Source organism: Biomphalaria glabrata, chromosome 1 (assembly GCF_947242115.1).
Source record: "Biomphalaria glabrata chromosome 1, xgBioGlab47.1, whole genome shotgun sequence".
NCBI classification, from domain to species: Eukaryota; Metazoa; Mollusca; class Gastropoda; family Planorbidae; genus Biomphalaria; species Biomphalaria glabrata.
The window spans coordinates 80,152,785-80,165,673 of record NC_074711.1 but is presented as its reverse complement, the minus strand read 5'-3'; the positions used below and the strand labels follow the sequence as shown (position 1 = coordinate 80,165,673).

Genomic DNA, 12,889 nt, shown 5'->3' with positions numbered 1-12,889 from the left:
GCCAGGTTCTGCTAGTTTACAGTCTACTCTAAGACATGTATTTATAAGCTCTAGATCTAGATGAAACCAGCGTACTGAACTATTCATCTAGATGAAACTAGCGTACTGAACAATTTGCACAATGTGCACCAGCGTGTAAAAGTGCATTGCCTTAAGAGATTTAAACAAATCTAGTAAATTTGATTCGACCTGGTTATAAGCTTACGTTTAATTTAAGAAAGAACTTAGGAGATTGATTAATTAATTAAGTAAATTAATTTCTAGCAAGCATTTCAAATTCAGTAGTTTATCTGTTCATGCATGTACAAAAAATTAGAAAATGTATCCTTAGTTTGATGCCCCTTCACTTAATGCCCCGTGCGGCCCGCACCACTCGCACATGGCTTAGCTACTCCACTGTCTGTGTGCATGGTGGTGTATGCGTGTGTGTGTGTGTGTGTGTGTCAGAAAGGGAGAGTTAGAAATTTCTTTCGCGATGGAAAAAAAAAGTTGCTCAACGAGGTTTTCATGATATTGTTACACGTGGATCTAGATTCTAGAGTCACTCTTTGTGCGCAGAGGTTTCAAACAGAAGAGAGCGATACGAAAGTGCGCAGAGGTCATGGGATAATATTAGAATTCTTGGCTCCTATTCTCAAATGCAACATACGTCTCTCTCTCTCTTTCTCTCTCTCTCGGGTTACTGGGTCACCACGTTACTACAGTATTCGCTCGTGGGGTGGGTTGGATACAACGATTCCCTACCGTTGAGTTTCGTCTACAGAGTCTTGGATTTCAGCAGCACAAGGAATATTTTTTTTTTCTGACGCCTCTCCAGTGGCGTAGCTAGGGTGGGGGAAGGAGGGTGGAGAATTTGAAAATCCCCCCGGGCCCCCACTTGAGGGGGGGGGGCTCAAATGAGTTTTGAAATATTTTTTTTACATTAAATATTAAATATTACACAAAATGCAGGGGCCCCCTAAGAGGTCAATCCCTCCCCCCGGTCCCCAAATGATGGTAAATTCCTAGCTACACCTCTGAGCCTCTCTCCAGAATCAACGTATGAGCGGAGCAATGGAGACTTAGATCATTCATAGCAACGACTTTTCTTTCAAGTTTTGTTTCTGTTGCCAACTTTAAATCCGTGTTATTCTGGTGTAAGGCAACAGCCTAGTCACATGTTATGTGTGTTTTGTCATTTTGTTCCTGGGGTGTTCATATAGGAGAAAAAAAGAAACAAGTAAGGAAAGATAATAATGTGATTTTTTTAAATTCTGTAACATCTATGGACTAATATTAATGCATAATACCTTAATTTATATGTATAATTAATACAATAAAACAGTTAGCTACAAATTGACTGCTTTTTCAAACAATAACATAAAAGAAAAAGCTGTCTACATAAAAATTCTGCCCCTTATTTTCTAACATTTAATATGCACATTAGGACTGAATTATGTACAGATCTCCTTTTCAGACGAGGTCCTGTGCGCCTGCAGTCACCCCTGTCTATCTTCAGCTAACTACGCTGTAAGTTTTCTAATAAGAGGATTCTATCAACGTGTAACTGGGGAGTAAGCTAAAAATCAGATTATTTATTCCCGCCAAGACCTGAGCCAGTTTGATGAAAGTTTCCCTGAGATCATGCAATATAGGTAAGCTCCCTTAGCTTAGTGACCACTTAGTGCATTTAGTGGATACAATCGGACGTTTTCACATTTGGACCATACGATGGTTTCAACAATTCTACACCGAAATATTTATTTTTTTTTAACATAGGTCTTACATCGAAGAGTAGAATATATATAATAATTTAAATTTGATAAACAAGGGCACGAACTCGACAACTAACCCCAGAGCCCAAATGCTAAGTTACGTCCCTTAGAGCTTTCCTTCGGACTACAAACGAATGGAAGAATGATTTCAAGCTATTTTTAAAGTGAAGGTTTGGGATGTGGTGAAGGAAGTTATAAAAAAATAAGGGGTGGGGGGGGGGGGTGAGAGTACCTTATCAGTACAGGGGAATGAGAAATCATAATGTATATATTCTCTTCAATACAAGTGCATTAAGCAATAGTAATAAATTTAAAAGGATGTCGAATACGTGAAACAAACAAAAAAGAATGATTTTACATTTAATCTCCTTTCAGCCCCTTATTTTCTAACATTTAATATGCACATTAGGACTGAATTATGTACAGATCTCCTTTTCAGACGAGGTCCTGTGCGCCTGCAGTCATGCGCTGTCGTACTTTTAAATATCAAAGACGGACACAACACAAATGATACATAGATCTAGTTTTTTCAACTCAGTCATTAGGTGTCAGTGAAATAAGAAATTATACAAAGATCTAGTTCTTTCAACTCAGTCGTTAGGTGTCAGTGAAATAAAAAATTATGCATAGATCTAGTTCTTTCAACTCAGTCGTTAGGTGTCAGTGAAATAAGAAATTATACATAGATCTAGTTCTTTCAACTCAGTCGTTAGGTGTCAGTGAAATAAGAAATTATACATAGATCTAGTTCTTTCAACTCAGTAGATAGGTGTCAGTGAAATAAGAAATTATACATAGATCTAGTTCTTTCAACTCAGTAGATAGGTGTCAGTGAAATAAGAAATTATACATAGATCTAGTTCTTTCATCTCAGTAGATAGATGTCAGTGAAATAAGAAATTACACATAGATCTAGTTCTTTCAACTCAGTAGTTAGGTGTCAGTGAAATAAGAAATTATACATAGATCTAGTTCTTTCAACTCAGTAGATAGGTGTCAGTGAAATAAGAAATTATACATAGATCTAGTTCTTTCAACTCAGTCGTTAGGTGTCAGTGAAATAAGAAATTATACATAGATCTAGTTCTTTCAACTCAGTAGATAGGTGTCAGTGAAATAAGAAATTATACATAGATCTATTCTAGTTCTTTCAACTCAGTAGATAGATGTCAGTGAAATAAGAAATTATACATAGATCTAGTTCTTTCAACTCAGTCGTTAGGTGTCAGTGAAATAAGAAATTACACATAGATCTAGTTCTTTCAACTCAGTAGATAGGTGTCAGTGAAATAAGAAATTATACATAGATCTAGTTCTTTCAACTCAGTAGATAGATGTCAGTGAAATAAGAAATTATACATAGATCTAGTGCTTTCATCTCAGTAGATAGATGTCAGTGAAATAAGAAATTATACATAGATCTAGTTCTTTCAACTCAGTCGTTAGGTGTCAGTGAAATAAGAAATAACACATAGATCTAGTTCTTTCAACTCAGTAGTTAGGTGTCAGTGAAATAAGAAATTATACATAGATCTATTCTAGTTCTTTCAACTCAGTAGATAGATGTCAGTGAAATAAGAAATTATACATAGATCTAGTTCTTTCAACTCAGTCGTTAGGTGTCAGTGAAATAAGAAATTACACATAGATCTAGTTCTTTCAACTCAGTAGATAGGTGTCAGTGAAATAAGAAATTATACATAGATCTAGTTCTTTCAACTCAGTAGATAGATGTCAGTGAAATAAGAAATTATACATAGATCTAGTTCTTTCATCTCAGTAGATAGATGTCAGTGAAATAAGAAATTATACATAGATCTAGTTCTTTCAACTCAGTCGTTAGGTGTCAGTGAAATAAGAAATAACACATAGATCTAGTTCTTTCAACTCAGTAGTTAGGTGTCAGTGAAATAAGAAATTATACATAGATCTAGTTCTTTCAACTCAGTAGTTAGGTGTCAGTGAAATAACAGCCGTAGAGTGCGAAGCTTTAGACTTGTCACAGACATATTACCAATCGATATCCGTTTGGAGATTTATCACCAACTGGCGCTTTTCTATCACGCTGCACGTGACAGTCACGTGTTTGTCTGATGACGGACTCCGCAATCGCATACTACATATTTACTGAATGGTCAGGAATGTTCCTCTAGTTCAGCGGTTCTGAACCTTTTTGGCTCCGCGACCCCCTAATACAATTTTTCACCAGGGGGCGACCCCCAACCATAAAAAAAAAATTGTCATAGGTCTAGGTAAATGTGATTTAGCTAATGATATGGTTATCAAAATGTATAAAACTTATATCCATGATGTTAATTTAATTGTTACAAACGTAGCCTATTTATTGAATGTACAATAAATTTGTTTTAATATAAAAAGCAGATTTTATGATTTTTATTTATTTATTTTTCATGGCGTGTTTATCATATTCACATTACATACATACTTTATAATTTAAAAAGTATTAAATCATGGAAACTGTTAAGACAGTATATTCAAACACGTCAAAGTTAGTGCGAAGGTTGAGCTTGTTTTTATTTCACTAGTTTAGGAATTCACATCCTGTATTTAGAATTGATCATTGACAGGCTGAAAAAAAAAACCCATGTTTCACAAATATACAATGCTGGAAATGGAAGAGGAAGTTTTGAAAAATTGTCATATAGAACAGAATGACTGCAAACACTTGATCCAGAATTGTGTCACTGACATTGAAGAGAAATATTTGGATGCATTGCTATTGACTTTGATAATATATGTTGATGAATCATTCATGAGTTACAATGGATTCTTACGGTGACTCATTCTGTAGCAAACATTGACATCCAGGCCGACATCCTATGATACTTAGAGTACCATCTGTGTGACAAAGTCTGTAGCAAACATTGACATCCAAACCGACATTCTATCATACTTAGAGCACCATCTGTGTGACAAAGTCTGTAGCAAACATTGACATCCAGGCCGACATCCTATCATACTTAGAGCACCATCTGTGTGACAAAGTCTGTAGCAAACATTGACATCCAGGCCGACATCCTATCATACTTAGAGCACCATCTGTGTGACAAAGTCTGTAGCAAACATTGACATCCAGGCCGACATCCTATCATACTTAGAGCACCATCTGTGTGACAAAGTCTGTAGCAAACATTGACATCCAGGCCGACATCCTATCATACTTAGAGCACCATCTGTGTGACAAAGTCTGTAGCAAACATTGACATCCAGGCCGACATCCTATCATACTTAGAGCACCATCTGTGTGACAAAGTCTGTAGCAAACATTGACATCCAGGCCGACATCCTATCATACTTAGAGCACCATCTGTGTGACAAAGTCTGTAGCAAACATTGACATCCAGGCCGACATCCTATCATACTTAGAGCACCATCTGTGTGACTCAGTCTGTAGCAAACATTGACATCCAGACCGACATCCTATCATACTTAGAGCACCATCTGTGTGACTCATTCTGTAGCAAACATTGACATCCAGACCGACATCCTATCATACTTAGAGCACCATCTGTGTGACTCAGTCTGTAGCAAACATTGACATCCAGACCGACATCCTATCATACTTAGAGCACCATCTGTGTGACTCATTCTGTAGCAAACATTGACATCCAAACCGACATCCTATCATACTTAGAGCACCATCTGTGTGACAAAGTCTGTAGCAAACATTGACATCCAGGCCGACATCCTATCATACTTAGAGCACCATCTGTGTGACAAAGTCTGTAGCAAACATTGACATCCAGGCCGACATCCTATCATACTTAGAGCACCATCTGTGTGACAAAGTCTGTAGCAAACATTGACATCCAAACCGACATTCTATCATACTTAGAGCACCATCTGTGTGACAAAGTCTGTAGCAAACATTGACATCCAGGCCGACATCCTATCATACTTAGAGCACCATCTGTGTGACTCAGTCTGTAGCAAACATTGACATCCAGACCGACATCCTATCATACTTAGAGCACCATCTGTGTGACTCATTCTGTAGCAAACATTGACATCCAGACCGACATCCTATCATACTTAGAGCACCATCTGTGTGACTCAGTCTGTAGCAAACATTGACATCCAAACCGACATCCTATCATACTTAGAGCACCATCTGTGTGACTCAGTCTGTAGCAAACATTGACATCCAAACCGACATCCTATCATACTTAGAGCACCATCTGTGTGACTCATACTGTAGCAAACATTGACATCCAGACCGACATCCTATCATACTTAGAGCACCATCTGTGTGACTCATTCTGTAGCAAACATTGACATCCAGACCGACATCCTATCATACTTAGAGCACCATCTGTGTGACTCATTCTGTAGCAAACATTGACATCCAGACCGACATCCTATCATACTTAGAGCACCATCTGGGCTGACACCACAATAATGTTTTCAAGAAGACTTTTACTTTTTCAGATTTAACCAACTTTGTCAGTTACATCACGCGCTGTAGAGGTCGTTTATAGAGGTTTGTACATAAAACTTATCTTTAAAATCGCCATTACGTATATATCCTAAGTATACATGAACTAGTAGTTTTGAACAATTTACAACGCCTGTGGATTCATCAAGCTGGATGCTAAATATTGTAAAAAAAAGTAGACATTTTCTTAATATCAGAACTTATCTCCTGTGTATATTGTCATCAGGTATGGAAATTGCACTAAATGTATTAATAATTTACCTCCAATCATAACGAGCAATGTCTTTGGCCCCTGAAAAGAACTCCTTGGTCATGGTGTGAGGTTTCAGAACTCTGGCAATTCTGAGAGCCACCAAAATAAGAAGCTTCATAGGCTGATATGTTTTAATTATGGTACTTGCCATCTAAGTAAAGTCAGGATTCATAACTAAACTACTGAATGTCGTTATCGGCAAAGCTCAGACGTTTGTTCGGCCTAAATACATACGTCAGAGAGAACTTCAGTACAAATGCTGCATAGTGGTCTCTGAATTCCTTCTTGAACTATTGAAGTAAAACTTTACCGCCAAATGATCGTCATTCTCTTTTCTTTTATTATCTTTCTTTTGTTCGAAGTCCGTGAGTTGTTCCATAATGATTAATTTTACATTGACTATAACACGTGACGAGATTAGATCTTCACCAAAGAAATAGTGATCCTGCAATGTGGTTTCGACGCATTGATGGACAGTCAATTCATTTGTTAAAAAATGTATTCTGCAACAACGGAGATGTGGTCTGTAAGCTAACATCTAGTTTTGAATAACAATTATACAAACAAAAAAACAACAAAGAAGAACCAATTAAAAAAAAAAACATGTCTACTTTCTAACAAGGATGATACATTGACTAAAAGTGCCCTCGGTATCCTCTGGCAGTATGTCTTTGTTTATATTTGTCACCCACACTTTTTATTTATTTATTTTTTTCATTCAAGCTTGACGATCGTTTCATAATTTATTTGGTAACAATATAATTTGAGTAATGTCCTGTACCATTACCACTAGTTACATAAATCAAGATCCACTATGGTACAAAATACAAATATGCTTGTTATAACACATTAGAAACAAAAAGATGCAAAAAAAAAAAAATGCCAACTATCCCCCCTCCTCCAATTTTCCAATGGTCATTCGACCCCCAAATGGGTCGCGACCTACAGGTTGAGAACCCCTGCTCTAGTTATAGATCATGTTTCTTAAAGCTAATACTTTAAAATCTAGTTCTCAAAGAAAAAAAAATAGGAATACTTGTAGCGGCTCTTGTTTAATAGTGAATATTAGAATGCCATTTATTGTGTTACATTATCAGTGGCGTGGCTAAGGATTATGGTGCCCGGGAAGCTTGACCTCTTTAGGGGCACCTGCATTTTGACATTCGACACAATGACATGAGATAAAGGTGTAATATTTAATGTAAAAACAAATTTCAGACACTCATTTGGAGGCCCTCCTCAAGTGGGGGCCTGTGGGGATTTTTAAATTAGGACATTCCTCCACCTACCCCATTAATGGAGATATCACGAAGGTATGGATTTTATTTGTTTTTGTCAATGAACTGTAAGCTGGATATGGAAAAGGTTTTCATTTGCTTCCTTAATTTCTAATTTTTTATATATTTTTTTATTTATCCTAAACGTTTCTGTATAATATTTAGTGACAGTGCTGCCATGATGTCTCAATTAAAAGTATTTACTATTATCTGTAACGTAAAGATGTTGAAGAGGCAGAGACACTAAGGTCGAGGTAATTGTACCAAATCGAACGTTCTTAATTACCGTTACTAAATCTATTATCTCCCCCTGTTTTTAATTTTTTTTTTAACTGGTCTGTTTCCCGCGTAGTTCGAATCTGCATAGAAAAAACAAACCAGGATATAGCAGTGTTTTATTCTAAGCAGTGCAGTTTTGGGAGTTAGGTCGTGTCAAATGAACCTGTCTAGTGATATGGGAGAGACTAAAGATAAAGAGAGAGTGAGAGAGAGAGAAGGAAAAAAAAAACGGTGTGGGGGGGGGGAATGTGCAGTACTGTGTTGAATACTAAGTCCAATTTTTCTTTAATTTTATCTTGACTTTTTCTTTCACTTTAAAAGCATGATCTAATGCCCAACTAGAAGACGAAGTTAGCTCGCTGTGTGTGTGTGTGCGTATCCACTATCGTCTGCTCGACATGCAGCTCTGTTGACAAATTGTGTTGTTTTGTTTTTGACCGCTACCTGAGGGAGAAGTAAAGAGATAAAGAGTGTCTTGTAACACACTATCTCTCGATGGACTTAGTTCAAAACAGACCAAACTCACAATGCCTGCTGTGGTAGTACTTGTTGGAAGGAGATAGGTACTTCGGAAGGTTCACTAGACTTCAGTGTGGCTCAACATTCTTAGATCTGGATTAAACTTGCAACGTGTCCAGCCCACTGAGGTTTTTTTTCAACACGGTAAGTCAACATATTATATAGGGCGTAGAGCAGGGGTTGAATATCCAACGTTATGTCAACAGACTATACAGGGCGTAGAGCATTGGTTGAATATCCAACGTTATGTCAACAGACTATACAGGGCGTAGAACAGTGGTTGAATAGCCAACGTTAAGTCAACAGACTATACAAGGCATAGAGCAGTGGTTGAATAGCCAACGTTAAGTCAACAGACTATACAGGGCGTAGAGCAGTGGTTGAATATCCAACGTTAAGTCAACAGACTATACAGGGCGTAGAGCAGTGGTTGAATATCCAACGTTATGTCAACAGACTATACAGGGCGTAGAGCAGTGGTTGAATATCCAACGTTAAGTCAACAGACTATACAGGGCGTAGAGCAGTGGTTGAATATCCAACGTTAAGTCAACAGACTATACAGGGCGTAGAGCAGTGGTTGAATATCCAACGTTAAGTCAACAGACTATACAGGGCGTAGAGCAGTGGTTGAATATCCAACGTTAAGTCAACAGACTATACAGGGCATAGAGCAGTGGTTGAATATCTGTACAGGGCGTAGAGTATTAGCGGCCCATTCAACGGGCCGCATTAGCGCAAAAAAGTCGACTCCAATATATCCCAATATATTCAAGTCAATCCTAGTGTATCCCAATGTGTCCCAGTGTATTCCAGTCAATCCCAGTGTATTCCAGTCAATCCCAGTGTATTCCAGTCAATCCCAGTGTATTCCAGTCAATCCCAGTGTATTCCAGTCAATCCCAGTGTATCCCAGTGTATCCCAGTCAATCCCAGTGTATCCCTGTGTATTCCAGTCAATCCCAGTGTATCCCAGTCAATCCAGTGTATCCCAGTGTATCCCAGTCAATCCCAGTGTATCCCTGTGTATTCCAGTCAATCCCAGTGTATCCCAGTGTATCCCAGTGTATCCCAGTCAATCCCAGTGTATCCCTGTGAATTCCAGTCAATCCCAGTGTATCCCAGTGTATTCCAGTCAATCCCAGTGTATCCCAGTGTATCCCAGTGTATTCCAGTCAATCCCAGTGTATCCCAGTGTATCCCAGTGTATTCCAGTCAATCCCAGTGTATCCCAGTGTATCCCAATGTATCCCAGTGTATCCCAGTGCATCATGCCAAAGTCGGATATGGCCCTCGGGTGGTAGTACGTACATCACTGCCGTAGAGAGTTCACATCTGGTGGCGTCAGAGCTCAATGGACCTGATTCACCAATCGTAAACAAACAGCATTTAGTCACGTGATAATATTGATAAAACAAAGGAAAAAAAACTGTCACGTGATAGCCATTGTGTATTAAAATTAGATCGTAATTTGTATAGAAGAGATAGAGAATCACGTGGCTAAAAGTTGTTTGTTTATGATTGGTGAATGAGGTCCATTCGTGTATGTGGGGGGGGGGGGGGAGGACAATGGGAATGAGACTAGTTACCTTGTGAATGACACCACACTTTGCCTTTTGCTAGTTCATTCATGTCTCTTATTAAGCGACCCATCTCTTATGTTGCTAGTTACACCCAGGCCTGGCTTTGTCTTGAGTGAAACACTTGCGACTACTAGACCTATAGTGATGAACAGTATTGCATTTCAATAGAGCCTTGACAAAACATTGGGGACTATTTATACACTGTTACGTTTTGGTTGTTCCAATTATACTTAGGGTTCGTAAAATATTTTCTCTCCAAATTTATTTCTCACCCCCACGGCCTATTTAAGAAGACTCTTATTAAATCTGTTACTGTTTTGTGGCTTAACTATGGAAATAACACACACACACACACACAATCTTGCAAAATAAAAAATACAATTAAAAAAACATGGAGATTACGTGTTTACAGGAGTAATAGTTGAATACGTGTTTACAGGAGTAATAGTTGAATACGTGTTTACTGGAGTAATAGTTGAATACGTGTTTACAGGAGTAATAGTTGAATACGTGTTTACAGGAGTAATAGTTGAATACGTGTTTACAGGAGTAATAGTTGAATACGTGTTTACTGGAATAATAGTTGAATACGTGTTTACAGGAGTAATAGTTGAATACGTGTTTACAGGAGTAATAGTTGAATACGTGTTTACAGGAGTAATAGTTGAATACGTGTTTACTGGAATAATAGTTGAATACGTGTTTACAGGAGTAATAGTTGAATACGTGTTTACTGGAGTAATAGTTGAATACGTGTTTACTGGAATAATAGTTGAATACGTGTTTACATGAGTAATAGTTGAATACGTGTTTACAGGAGTAATAGTTGAATACGTGTTTACAGGAGTAATAGTTGAATACGTGTTTACAGGAGTAATAGTTGAATACGTGTTTACAGGAGTAATAGTTGAATACGTGTTTACAGGAGTAATAGTTGAATACGTGTTTACAGGAGTAATAGATGAATACGTGTTTACAGGAGTAATAGTTGAATACGTGTTTACAGGAGTAATAGTTGAATACGTGTTTACAGGAGTAATAGTTGAATACGTGTTTACAGGAGTAATAGTTGAATACGTGTTTACAGGAGTAATAGTTGAATACGTGTTTACTGGAATAATAGTTGAATACGTGTTTACAGGAGTAATAGTTGAATACGTGTTTACAGGAGTAATAGTTGAATACATGTTTACAGGAGTAATAGTTGTGTGAATGTGGGTGTTCCGGAAAGGATGTTGTAATTGAGACAGTTTTGGAAATGTGTGTGTGTGTTTCGGAAACGATGTAATAGCTTGGGTAATATGGATTGTGTGCGTGTGTGTGTGTGTGTGTGTGTGTTACAGAAATATTGTAATATATGATTTGTGTGTGTATGTGTGTGTGTGTATATGTGTGTGTTCCAGAAATCATGTTGTAGTCAGGGTAGCGCGTGCCTCTGATGTAATCCTATGTAAAGCCAGGCGGATAATACTGTTGTATAGGTTGGATGGATTTCACGAGGAGCTCTTTCGTACTTGGGGTTATAAATAAGGAAGTGACAAATCAAACGTGTGTGTGTGTGTGTGTCTGGGGGGGGGGACAAACGAGAGTCGAGGAAATAAAGATGTATTTTTCAGTGATTTGTTTTACACATCCTTATTTCCCTTGTGTTTTTACGTACATCTAATTAGAACTTGAAGCTGTGTATATTTTTTAAAAGCTACATAAATTTTTGTTCAGATAGAAATTTGCTTAAAGTTTATTCAACTTCTACTATGAGAATTGAATACGCCTACTAACGATTTAGTTTGTACTAGCTGTTTGGAGCTACAACCCAACGACAGTGTATCAACACGATTAAATATTTTGTGTGTACTGAATGTTGGAGGCGCGGTGGCTGAGTGGTAAAGATCTTGGCTTCCAAACCGGATGGTCCCGGCTTCGAAATCTTGTGAATCCAACTTGAAGACTGGGATTTTTAATTTCGGTACCTTTAAAGCGCCTCTGAGTCCAGCCAGCTCTAATGGGTACCTGACATGAGTTATGAAAAAGTAAAGCCGGTTGGTCGTTATGCTGGGCACATAACACTTTCGTTACCTGTGGGCCACAGAAACAGATGACCTTTACATCATATGTCCTATCTTCTTATCTTCTATGATACAGACGTTACTTCAAAAAGATGATTACCTCCTACGCGTCATGCATTTAATCATGCCCTATAGACCGCATGGTCCAAAAGGGGAACTCTGTATTGACTGATGTACAGAAACTAAGATGCTGTTGTTAGTGCCGGGTATACAAGAGGAGAAAGTGCAATGAAAGGCAGAGGGAGACGATGTGAGACTCTACTGAATGGTGAGAACAATTAGAGATAAGTGAGACTGATGTACATCTTTTAACATCTCGTGATTTCATTTTGTATATTCTACGCTGTTATTGCAAGCCTGCAGATATGTGTACACAGAGAGGACAGAGTGAAATGGAGAAAGACGGTTGACAGTTTTTGTATCAGGCCCTAACCGTCCTAAAGACTAAGACAAAGGTGAAGGTGAAGAAGATATTCATTTTTATTTTACAAAGCTTCACTCTGTCTTCTGTCTGGTAACAAGTTTGTAAACGTTATGTCTACGACACCCAATCTCGGATAAATCTGTAATTTTGAGAAATTATTACTTTTACCTGACAACACAATAATCAATCGAAAACAGCTAATTAGCTAATTAACTTTTAGTAATTAATTATTTTGTTTGGTATCATAAACAAAGTAAAGATTTTGTACTTGACTAAAG

At 37.8% G+C, this 12,889-nt stretch overlaps 1 protein-coding gene across 1 annotated transcript in view; it reads left to right on the top strand.

The window, feature by feature from the left end:
• The first annotated feature begins 8,272 nt into the window (after nucleotides 1–8,272).
• Nucleotides 8,273–12,889, top strand: part of LOC106079033 (glycoprotein-N-acetylgalactosamine 3-beta-galactosyltransferase 1-like) — a 66,895-nt gene continuing 62,278 nt past the window's right edge. Inside the window, exon 1 of the mRNA XM_056017712.1 lies at nucleotides 8,273–8,682. The gene's annotated coding sequence lies outside the window, so the exon portion shown is untranslated. The remainder of the gene's footprint in view (nucleotides 8,683–12,889) is intronic.